The sequence below is a fragment of the Tamandua tetradactyla genome, chromosome X, assembly GCF_023851605.1.
Source record: "Tamandua tetradactyla isolate mTamTet1 chromosome X, mTamTet1.pri, whole genome shotgun sequence".
In the NCBI taxonomy this organism is placed as follows: Eukaryota; Metazoa; Chordata; class Mammalia; order Pilosa; family Myrmecophagidae; genus Tamandua; species Tamandua tetradactyla.
The window spans coordinates 80,415,695-80,426,841 of NC_135353.1; positions in this window are offsets into that span (position 1 = coordinate 80,415,695).

The window sequence follows — 11,147 nt, forward strand, 5'->3', positions numbered from 1 at the left end:
TATTTGCCTAAAGGAACCACAACTTGCAGTGGTTTGTAATTTCACTAATCACTAATGTGAATCATGGGCATTTTGAATTTAAGGTGTCAGTACTCATGTATCTGAGGAAAGATATCAGGAAAATGGCCTGGTAATATCAGCCAACAGGGTTTGATGTTACTACTAGTTGGTCTAGAACTCACAGCAAAGTCTTTTAAATATATTTTTATTGAGTAACCTTCACACACATATGGTCCACACATAGTATATAATCAATAACTCACATAACCATCACATAGTTGTGCATTCATCACTGTGAGTATTTTTAGAATGATCATAACATTTGCATCACTCCAGAACCAGAAAATAAAAGAAAAAATAAAAAAATAAAAAACCCTCATATATTGTATACCCCTTACCCCTCTCTCATTGGCCACTAGCATTTCAATCTACCCAGTTTTTTACCCTTTAACACACTCTATTATTTATTGATTTTTTTATACTTGTATTTTTACTCATCTGTCCATACCCTGGATAAAAGCAGCATTAGGGTCAAGGTTTTCACATTTTAAGAGCTACATAGTTGGTCATATTTTAAAAGCTATATAGTTATAAAATCATCTTCAAGAATCAAGGCTACTGGAACACAGTTCAACAGATTCAGGTACTTCCTTACAGCCATTCCAGTACACAATAAACTAAAAAGGGATACATAGATAATGCATAAGAAAAAGCTCCAAGAAAACTTCTTGACTCTGTTTGAACTCTCATAGTCATTGGAAATTTATTTTGTCTCATTTTTCTCTTCTCCTTTTTGGTCAAGAGGTCTTTCTGAATCCCACAATATTGGTTCCCAGCTTATCCTGGGAGTCCTGTCCCATGTTGTCATGGAGATATACACCCCAGGGGAGATACACTCCATGTAGGCAGGAGGGCAGCAAACTCATGTAGTGAGTTTTCTCAGAGAGAGAGACCATATCTGAGCAACAAAAGAGGCTCTCCAGGAGTGATTTTTAGACATAACTATAAGTAGGCTTAGCTTCTTCCTTGCAGAAACAAATTTCATAGGGGCAAATTCCAAGATCAAGGGCTCAGCCAATTAAACTGTCAAAATTGCTTGTAGAAATATTAGGAATTCCCCAGAAGGGGAAGTTCAACATTTCCTCTGTTCTCACCAGTACACCAAGGGGACTTTGCAAACACTTTTCAGTTCTCTGCTGAAATTACTATGGGATATATGGGGGTATCACACTAACCCGTATGAACCAACAAGACTTCAAATCCTATTCAAAATGCCATGTAATTATGGTGTTCAAATAAACTGACCATGTCACTTGAATTAGATAATGTACTACCCAAAATATAAATTCTCCACCAAATGAACTTCCCTTCTTTTGGTGTCTCACAGAGGTTGAAATTTTAATATATGGACCACATCATCCTTTACCCTGTATTCTGAACTTTAGTGCTATTCAAATCAGCTCCATTCATGTTTTTGCATGTGTGTCTGATCACCTTTTCCACAGTTGCTGTATCAGGTAGTGCTGACTTTCATAGCATCAGTGATCTAACTCAGAGTCTCAGGTGTCACATACATACTCAAAGTTTCAGGAAATGACCAGGTTATATGCAAATAGCTCAGTAATGCAGAATTTAGAAATAACAGTTACAATCCTTGAATATATGTGATTGCTGTAAAAGCTTACAGTCTAGGACATTTTGCAATATGCCCCAACCTGATAACTCATGTTTTCAATTTCAATTCTCATAGTTTGTATATTAGAATTAGTCCATATGAGTTAGGCATGATACTCTTTGTCTTTTTATTTCCGCCATTTCTTTCAACACAGTCCTTAAGGTTCATTTTCCTGGTAACATGTCTCAACAACTTTATTCTTTCTTGCAGACAACTCAGTAGTCCATTTTATATATATACACCACAGGTCTCCCCTCCATCCTTCCCTCCATCATTGTAGTCTTAGGCCACCTGCATTCATTGCAAATAACAAACAATGTTGCCATAAATACCAGGGTGCAAAAATCCATTCCTGTCCCCACTCTCAGTTGCTCCAGGTATATACCTAGCAATGGGATTGCAGGATCATATGGCAACACCAACCCTAACCTCCTATGGAATCACCATGTTGGCCTACAGAGGGGCTGCACCTCTTAGCTTCCCTACAAACAGTGAATAGGTCCGTCTCTTTCTCTACATTTCCTCTAGCACTTGACTCTCTCTGTTCATTTTTAAACAGTTTAATTCTCATATGATACAATCCAACCTAAGAAAATAGCCATGCCTTCCCCACCATAATCTATATGAAAACACTTCATCTTTTTACATAAAGAATCCATACCCATCCCCCATATACCTCACTTGTTGACACTCAGTTTTGACATAATGTCTTTGTTACATTCAGTAGAAGCACATTACAATGTTACTATTGATTATATACCCTAGCTTCTATTGAGTGTACTTTTTCCTGTATACAATTCCATTTTCAACACCTTGCAATGTTGACATTCATTTGTTCTCCCTCATGCAAAAATATTTTTATATTCATACATTTAATCACCATCAATGTCCTCTCAGGCATTCTTAAGTTATGCTGTCTCAATCTTTCTCCTCTATCTTTTTTTCTAGTTTCATAAGTGCCTAAAGTCCTTCTACCTCAACTTCACTCACATTCAGTTTCATTCAGTGTACTTATATTATTGTGCTATCATCAGATACTATTACATTATCCATTTCTAAATATTTTTATATATTTTTATTGAGAAACATACATACAAATGCCATCCAATCATGTTATACAATCAATAACTCACAATATCATCATATAATTGTGTATTCTTCACCATGATCAGTTTTAGAACATTTGCATCACTCCACAAAAAGTAATAAAAACAAAAATAATACATCCCATACCCTTACCGCACCCTCTCATTGACCAACAGTATTTCAATCTTTTCAATTTTTACCTTTTATTTCCTACTATTATTTATATACTTTTTATCCTTATTTTTGTACACTTGTATTCATAACTTGGATAAAAGGAGTATCAGACTCATGATTTTCTCAATCACACAGTTACGTTGTAAAAGTTATATAGTAATACAGTTTTCTTCAAGAATTAAGACTACTGGTACACAGTTAAAGAGTTTCAGGTGCTTTGCTCCAGCCACTCCAATACATCATAAACTAAAAAGGAATATCTATATAATGCATAAGAATAACCACCAAGATAACCTTGACTCTGTTTGAAATTTCTCAGCCACTGATATTTTATTTTGTCTCATTCCTCCCTCTGCCTCTTTTGTCAATAAGGCTTTCTCTTTCCCCTGTTTCAGGGTCCCAGCTCATACCCAAGAGTCAGGTCTCATGTTGTCAGGGAGATTTACACCTCTAGAAAGTCATATTCCACATGGGAGGAGTAGGAAAGTGTGATCACCTGCCAAGTTGGCATATATATAGAGAGGCCATATATGAGCAATAAAAGAGTTTCTCTGGGGATGACACTCAGGCAAAATTATCAGAAGGTTTAGATCTCCTTTGCAGGAATAAGTTTCATCAGGGTAAGTCCCAAGATTGAGGGCTCAGCCTATTGAATTTGTTGTCCCCATTGCTTGCAAGAAAAACAGGAATTCTCTACATGGTGAAGTTGAATATTTCCTCGTTTTTCTTCAGTCCCCCAAGGGAACTTGGCAAACACTTTTTTATTTTCGGACCAAGTTGCTTTGGGATATATTGGGGTATCACACTAACCTGCACAAACCAACGAGATCTCATGTGCACTTCAAGATTCCATGTAATTATGGTGTTGAAGTAGACTGACCACACCAGTTAAATTAGATAAGGTGCTACCCAAAATATAAATTTTGCACCAAATAAATATCTCTCCCTTTGGTCTTACACAGAGTTGAAGTTTGAATATAAGTGTTATATCATCCTTTACCCAGTATTCTGATTTACCTTCATTCTATCCAGATAAGCTTCATTCATATCTCTAGACATAGTTTATTCACTTTTCAGCTTTTTAAATAGATGTTGAATGGGATGATACTAACTTTCATAGTTTCAATGCTTTAACTCAGAGTCTTAGGTTTCACATAAATATCTGAAATTTCAGGGAATGACCAGGTTATATACAAATAACTGAATATCTCAGAATTTAGAAATGTCAGTTACACCTCCTAAATATATGTGACTCCTGTAAGAATTTACAATCTAACAACCTTTACAATAGGCCCCAATCTGATAATCCATGCTCTCAACTTCGATTCTTTTAGTTTGTACATTATATTTAATCTATTTGAGTAAAGCATGATAATATTTGTCTCTTTGTTACTGGCATTTTATTCAACAAACTGTCCTTAAGGTTCATTCACCTAATTACATGCCTCACAACTGCAATCCTTGCAGCCACTCAATAGTTCATTGTATGTAAACATTACATTTCTCCCTTCCATTCCTCAGTCGTTGTACCCTTAGGCCACATCAATCCATTGTGAATCACAAACACTGCCACCATAAACACTAGTGTGGAAATGTCCACTCCTGTTCCCACTCTCACTTCCTCCAGTCATATACCTAACAAGAGTGTTGCAGGATCATATGACAGCCCACTCCTAGGCTCCTGTGGAACCACCATATTGCACTCCATATGGGCTGCACCTCTCAGCTTCCCTACCAACAGTGAATAGGTACATATCTTTCTCCACATTTTATCTAGTTCTCTTTTTCTTTCTGTTCATTTTTGAAGAATTTTATTCACCCATCATGCAATCCAACCTAAGTAAATAGACATGCCTCCACCAATTTAATCTCTCTGAAGACATTTCTTTTTCTTCTGCATAAAATCCATTCCCCTTCCCCATCCCCCACTTCTTAACATTTGGTTTTGGCATAATGCCTTTGTTGCATTCAGTGGAAGCATATTATGTTTTTGTTGACAATAGACCCTAGCTTGCATTGATTGCACCTTTTCATGTATACCATCCCTCTTTAACACCTTGCAATGCTGATATTCATTTGTTCTTCCTCATGCAAAACTGTTTTAATATTTGTACATTTAGTCACCATCATTGTCCACTCTAGGCATTCCAAAGTTTTGCTGTCTCAGTGTTTACTCTCTAACTTTCCTTCTTGTTTCATATGTGCCCCCAGTCATTTTCACTCAACCATTCTCACATTCAGCTTCATTCAGTGTACTTATATTGTTGTGATACCATCAGGTAGTATTGTGCTAACAATTTTTGAATTTTTACAATCAGTTGTGTTGCACAATCTATATTCTCTTAGCACCAAATGCCCAGTCTCCACCCTCTTTCTATCTCCTTATAACCTGTGTTCTTAACTTAACTCTCAAAGTTCACTCAATATTGGTTCACATTAGTGAGACCATTCAGGGTTTATCTGTTTGTTTCTAGCTGATTTCATTCAGTATAATGTTCTCAAGGTTCATTCACATTGTCACATGCTTAGTGACTTTATTTTCTCTTACAGTTGCATAATATTCCATCATGAATATATACCATAGCTTGTTAGCCACTCATCTTTTGATGGACATTTGGGCTGTTTCTATCTTTGGCAATCATAAATAATGCTGCTATCAACATTGGTGTGGAAATGTCCATTCATGCCCTTATCTTCTGTTCCTGTGAATATATACCTAGTAATGGGATTGCTGGATTAAATGGCATTTCTACACTTAGCTACCTGAAGAGCAAAAAAACTGCCTACCAGAGCAGTTGTACCACTTTACATTCACACCAACAGTGGGCATGTGTGCCACATTCTCCACATCCTGGTTTTCTGTTTTTATGATAGTGGCCATTCTAGTGGATGTGAGATGACATCTCATTGTGGTTTTGATTTGCATTTCCCTAGTATCCAGTGAAGTTGTGCATCTTTCTGTGTGTCTTTTAGCCATATTTATTTCCTCTTCACCCATTTTTTAATTGGGTTGTTTGTCTTTTTGTTGTTAAGTTGTAGAATCTCTTTATGTATTCTGAATATTAAACTCTTATATGATATGTGGTTTCCAAATATTTTCTGCCATTGTACAGGTTGCCCTTTTAATTTTTTGGCAAAATTCTTTGATACACAAAAGTGTTTAACATTGAGAAGATCCATTTATCTATTTCCTTTTTCATTCTAGTGCTTTGGTTGTAAAGTCTAAGAAACTACTTCCAATTACAAGATTTATAAAGTATTTCATTGTATTTTCTTCTGAAAGTTTTATGGCCTTAACTATAATGTCTCAGTCTTTACTCCCTTTCAAGTTAATATTTGTGTAGGGTCTGAGAAATGGATCCTCTTTCTTTTTTGCATATGGGTATCCAGTTCTACAAACACCATTTATTGAAGAGGCTGCTCTGTCCCAGGTGGGTTGGCTTGACCACATTATTGAAGATCAATTGTCCATAGATGAGAGGGTCTGTTTCTGAACACTCAATTGAATTTCATTGGTCGGTATATCTAATGTTTATGCTGGAACCATGCTGTTTTGACCACTGTAGCTTTGAAATATGCTTTAAAGTTAAGTCATATGAAACCATCCAAATCATTTTTCTTACTCAAGATATTTTAGCTGCTTGAGATGTCTTGCCCTTCCAAATAAAGTTGGTTATTGGTTGTTCTATTTTGGCAATGTAAGTTGTTGGGATTTTAAGTGGTATTGCATTGAATCTATAAATAAATTTGGGTAGAATTGACATCTTAACTATATAGTCTTCCAGTCCATGAACATGGTACGCCTTTTGATTTATTTAAGTCTTTCATGATTCATTTAGAAATTTCTTGTAGTTTTCTCTTTATAGAACTTTTGTATCCTTGGTTAAATTTATTCTTAAATACTTGATTCTTTTGGTTGCTATTATAATAGAATTTTTATTTTAATTTTGTTCTCAGGTTGCTCATTCCAAGTGTATAGAAAAACTACTTATTTTTGAGTGTTGCTCTTGTATCCTGCCACTTTGCTGTACTCATTTATTAGCTCTAGTAGCTTTCCTGTAGATTTTTTGGGATTTTTGACATATAGTATCATGTGATTTGAAATCAGTGAGAGTTTTAATTCTTCCTTTCCAATTTGGATATCTTTTATTTTTTTTAATTCTCTAATTGCTCTGGCTAGAATTTACAGTACAGTGTTGAATAACAATGGTGACAGTGGGCATTCTTTGTCTTCTTCCTGTTCTTAGAGGGAAAGCTTTCAGTCTTTCCCCATTGAGAATGATGTTAGTTGTGGGTTTCTCAAATATTCCCTTCATCATACTGATGAAGTTCCCTTCTATCCTTATCCTTTGAAGTGTTTTCATAAAGAAAGTTAGTTAAATTTTGTCAAATGCCTTTCCTGCATCAGACAATCATGTGATATCTCCCTCTTTGGCTTATAGAAATCATGTATTACATAAATTGATTTTCTTTGGTTGACCCAGCCATGGATACTGTGGTAGTTCATTTCAGGTGTCAACTTGGCTAGGTGAAGGTGCCTAGTTCTATTGCTATGGACATGAGCCAATGGTATGTGAACCTCATATGTTGCTCATTACATCTGCAGTCAGCTAAGAGGCATGTCTGCTGCAATGAATGATGTTTGATTTAATTGGCTGGTGCTTAAATGAGAGATCTCAACATTCCACAGCCAAAGCAACTCAGCATTCCTCATCTCAGCACTTGCAGCTTAGCCCATGCCTTTGGAGATGCAGAAAGGAATCACCCTGGGGAAAGTTGTTGGAACCCAGAGGCCTAAAGAGAAGGCCACCAGAGATCACCCTGTGCCTTTCTGCATAAGAAAAAGCCTCAGTTGAAAGTTAGCTGCCTTTCCTCTGAAGGACTAACAAAATAATCCCCTTTAATTAAAGGCCAATCCATCTCTGGTGTGTTGCAGTCTGTCAGGTAGCAAACTACAACAGATACTTGGAATAAATCTCACTTTGTCATGGTGTATAATTCTTTTAATGTGCTACTGGATTCGATTTGCAAATATTTTGTTGGGGATTTTTGCATCTATATTCATTGAAGTTATTGGTCTGTAATTTTATTTTATTGTAGTACCTTTCTGTGGCTTTGGTATTAGGGTGATGTTGACCTCACAGAATGAGTTAGGTAGCTTTCTCTCCTCCCTCCTTTTCAATTTTTTTGAAGAGTTTGAGCAGAAATGCTACTAATTCTTTCTTGAATGCTAAGTAGAATTCACATTCTACTTGGTGAAGCTGATTGGTCCTGGAGTTTTCTTTTGGGGGAACTTCTTGATGAATGATTTGATCTCTTTACTTGTGATTGTTTTGTTGAGGTTGTCTATTTCTTCTTGAGTCAATGTTGGTTGTTTGTACTTTTCTAGGAAATTGTTCATTTCATATATGTTGTCTAGTTATTAGCATATAATTGCTCACAGTATCCTCTTGTTACCTTCTTTGTTACTAGGAGGTTAGTTGTTGTGTCTCCTCTTCCATTTTATTTATTTGAATCCCCTTTCAGGTTTTTATCATCCTAGCTAAGGGTCCATTGGTTTTATTGATTTTTCTCAAAGAACCAACTTCTGGTTTTGCTGATTTTTCTCAATTGTATTTATATTATTGATTTTACTTATTTATTCTTTAACCTTCATTTTTCTTTTCCTTTTGTTTTCTTTGGGGGTTGGGGTTGGTTTGTTGTTATTTATCTAGTTCTTCCAAGTGAATAGTTAATTCTTTGAATCTGCTCTTTCTGTTTTTTTTAAATATAGAAATTTAAGGCAATAAATTTGCACTCAGCACTGCCTTTGCTGCATCCCATAAATTTTGATATGTTGTGTTTTCATTTTCATTTACCTCAAGATATTTTCTGATTTCCCTTGTAATTTCTTCCTTGACCCAATGGTTGTTTAAGACCTCCATATATTTTTGCATTTTCTGTCCCTCTGCCTTTTACTGATTTCCAAGTTCATTCCATTATGATCTGAGAAAGTGTTTTGTAAAATTTCAGTCTTTTCAAATGTATGGAGATCTGCTTTATGACATCCTATGGTCTATCCTTCAGAATGATCCTTGAGCACTTGAGAAAAATATGTATCCTGTGGGGCCCAAGAAATTGTTTATAATAAACAGCCTGCTAAGATGGCCACCATAACTGCATCCATGTTTGAAGTTCTGGGGAAGCATGATACAGCATAGCTTATGTAGCCATAATACAGCACCTGTTATGTAACCAGTAATGTAACATGTATCCAATCATATATCTTAAAAAAAAGTGCCACTTTTGTGTAATTTAGCATATAAGAGACTATTGTTCTGTAAGCCTCAGAGAAGAGAGGGAGAGAGCAAAGAGAGCAGAGGGGAGTGATTAAAAATGACCACTCTACCAGTGGTTCCTTGTGCTTTTTTCTATTCACTTGCAGACCAGAGTAACTGAATCTTAAGCTAGAACCTAACAATCCTGTTGTTGTGGTGAATCTGTAAATATTTAAGTCTAGTTCATTTATTGTATTATTCAAAATCTCTGTTTCCTTATTGATCTTCTGCCTAGATGTTCTATCCATTGATGAGAGGGATGAATTGAAATCTCCAACTATTTTGGTAAAGTGGCCTTCCTTCTGTATTATCAGTGTTTGCCTCATGTGTTTTGAGGCTCTCTGGCTCAGTGCATAAATATTTATGATTGTTAATACATAGTGTCCTTTTCTGCTTCTTTTAATTGCTTTATATTTGAAGTCTAATTTTGTCAGATATTAGTATAACTACCCTGTTATTTTCTGTTTGTTGTTTGCCTGAAATCTCTTTGCCCATCCTTTCACTTTCAACCTATTTTTGTCCTTTGGTCTAAATGAGTCTCCTATAGACAGAATATAAATGGGTCCCATTTTGTAAATGATTCTGCCAGTCTATGTCTTTTAAATGGGGAGTTTAATTCATTGACATTAATGTTATTAATGTTATTACTTAAAGGTAGTACTTTCTTCTATATTTTTATTTCATTTATCAATTTTCTTAAAATATATATATATTTTTTATTTAATATATCAATTTTTTTCTCCTTTTACTTTTACTGATAGTCTTCATTTCTACAGCCTTTTCCATACCTCTCTCTCCTATCTTTTCCAATCTGCCTGTAGTGCTCCTTTTAGCATTTCTTTTAGAGCTGATCTCTTGGTCACAAACTCTCTCAGTGACTGTTTGAAAATATTTTAATCTCCCCCTCATTTTTGAAAGACTGTTTTGCTGAGTATTGTATCCTTGGTTGGAAATTTTTTCTTTCAGAATCTTAAATATGTCATACCACTGCTTTTTTACCTGGATGGTTTCTGCTGAGAAATCCACACATAGTCTCATTGAGCTTCCCCTGTATGTGATGGATTGCTTTTCAAATGCTGCGTTCAAAATTCTCTCTTTGTCTTTGACATTCGACAATCTGATTAGTAAGTGTCTTGGATTAGATCTATTTGGATCTGTTCTGTTTGGGGTATGCAGCACTTCTTGGATCTGTAATTTTATGTCTTTCATAAGAGATGGGAAATTTTCAGTGATTATTTTCTCCTGCTCCTTTTCCCTTTTCTTCCCTTTCTGAGACACCCATAACATATATATTTGTGCACTTCATGGTGTCATTCAATTCACTGAGATGCTGCTCATATTTTTCCATTCTTTTGCCTATATTTTCTTTGTATGTCAGGTTTCAAATGTTCAGTCCTGTAGTTCACTAATCATTTCTTCTGCTTCTTCAAATCCGTTGTTGTAGGTTCCTATTTTTTTCATATTTTCCATTGTTCCTTTCACTCCCACAAGTTCTGTGATTTGTTTTTTCAAATTTTCAAGTTCTTCTTTGTGCTTGCCCAATGTCTTCTTTATATCCTCCCTCAAATCATTGATTTTATTTTTGAAGAGATTTTGCATGTCTGTTCAACATCCTGAATTAGTTTTTTCAACTCCCGTATCTCATTTTAACTGTTGGTTTGTTTTTTGACTGGGCCATATCTTCAGTTTTCTTAGTATGAATAATTTTTCTCATGTCCAGGCATTTGATGTCCTTAATTAGTTTATTCAGGAGGTTGTTTTCACTCTTTTACCTAGAGTTTTCTTGCTGAATTGCTTCATTCTCTACCTGTTATTTGACAGGCAGTGCAATTTATTTTAGATCTGTAGCATAGGTTCTGTTAAACTAATCAGAATTTTTCAGTTCTTGTTTTTCT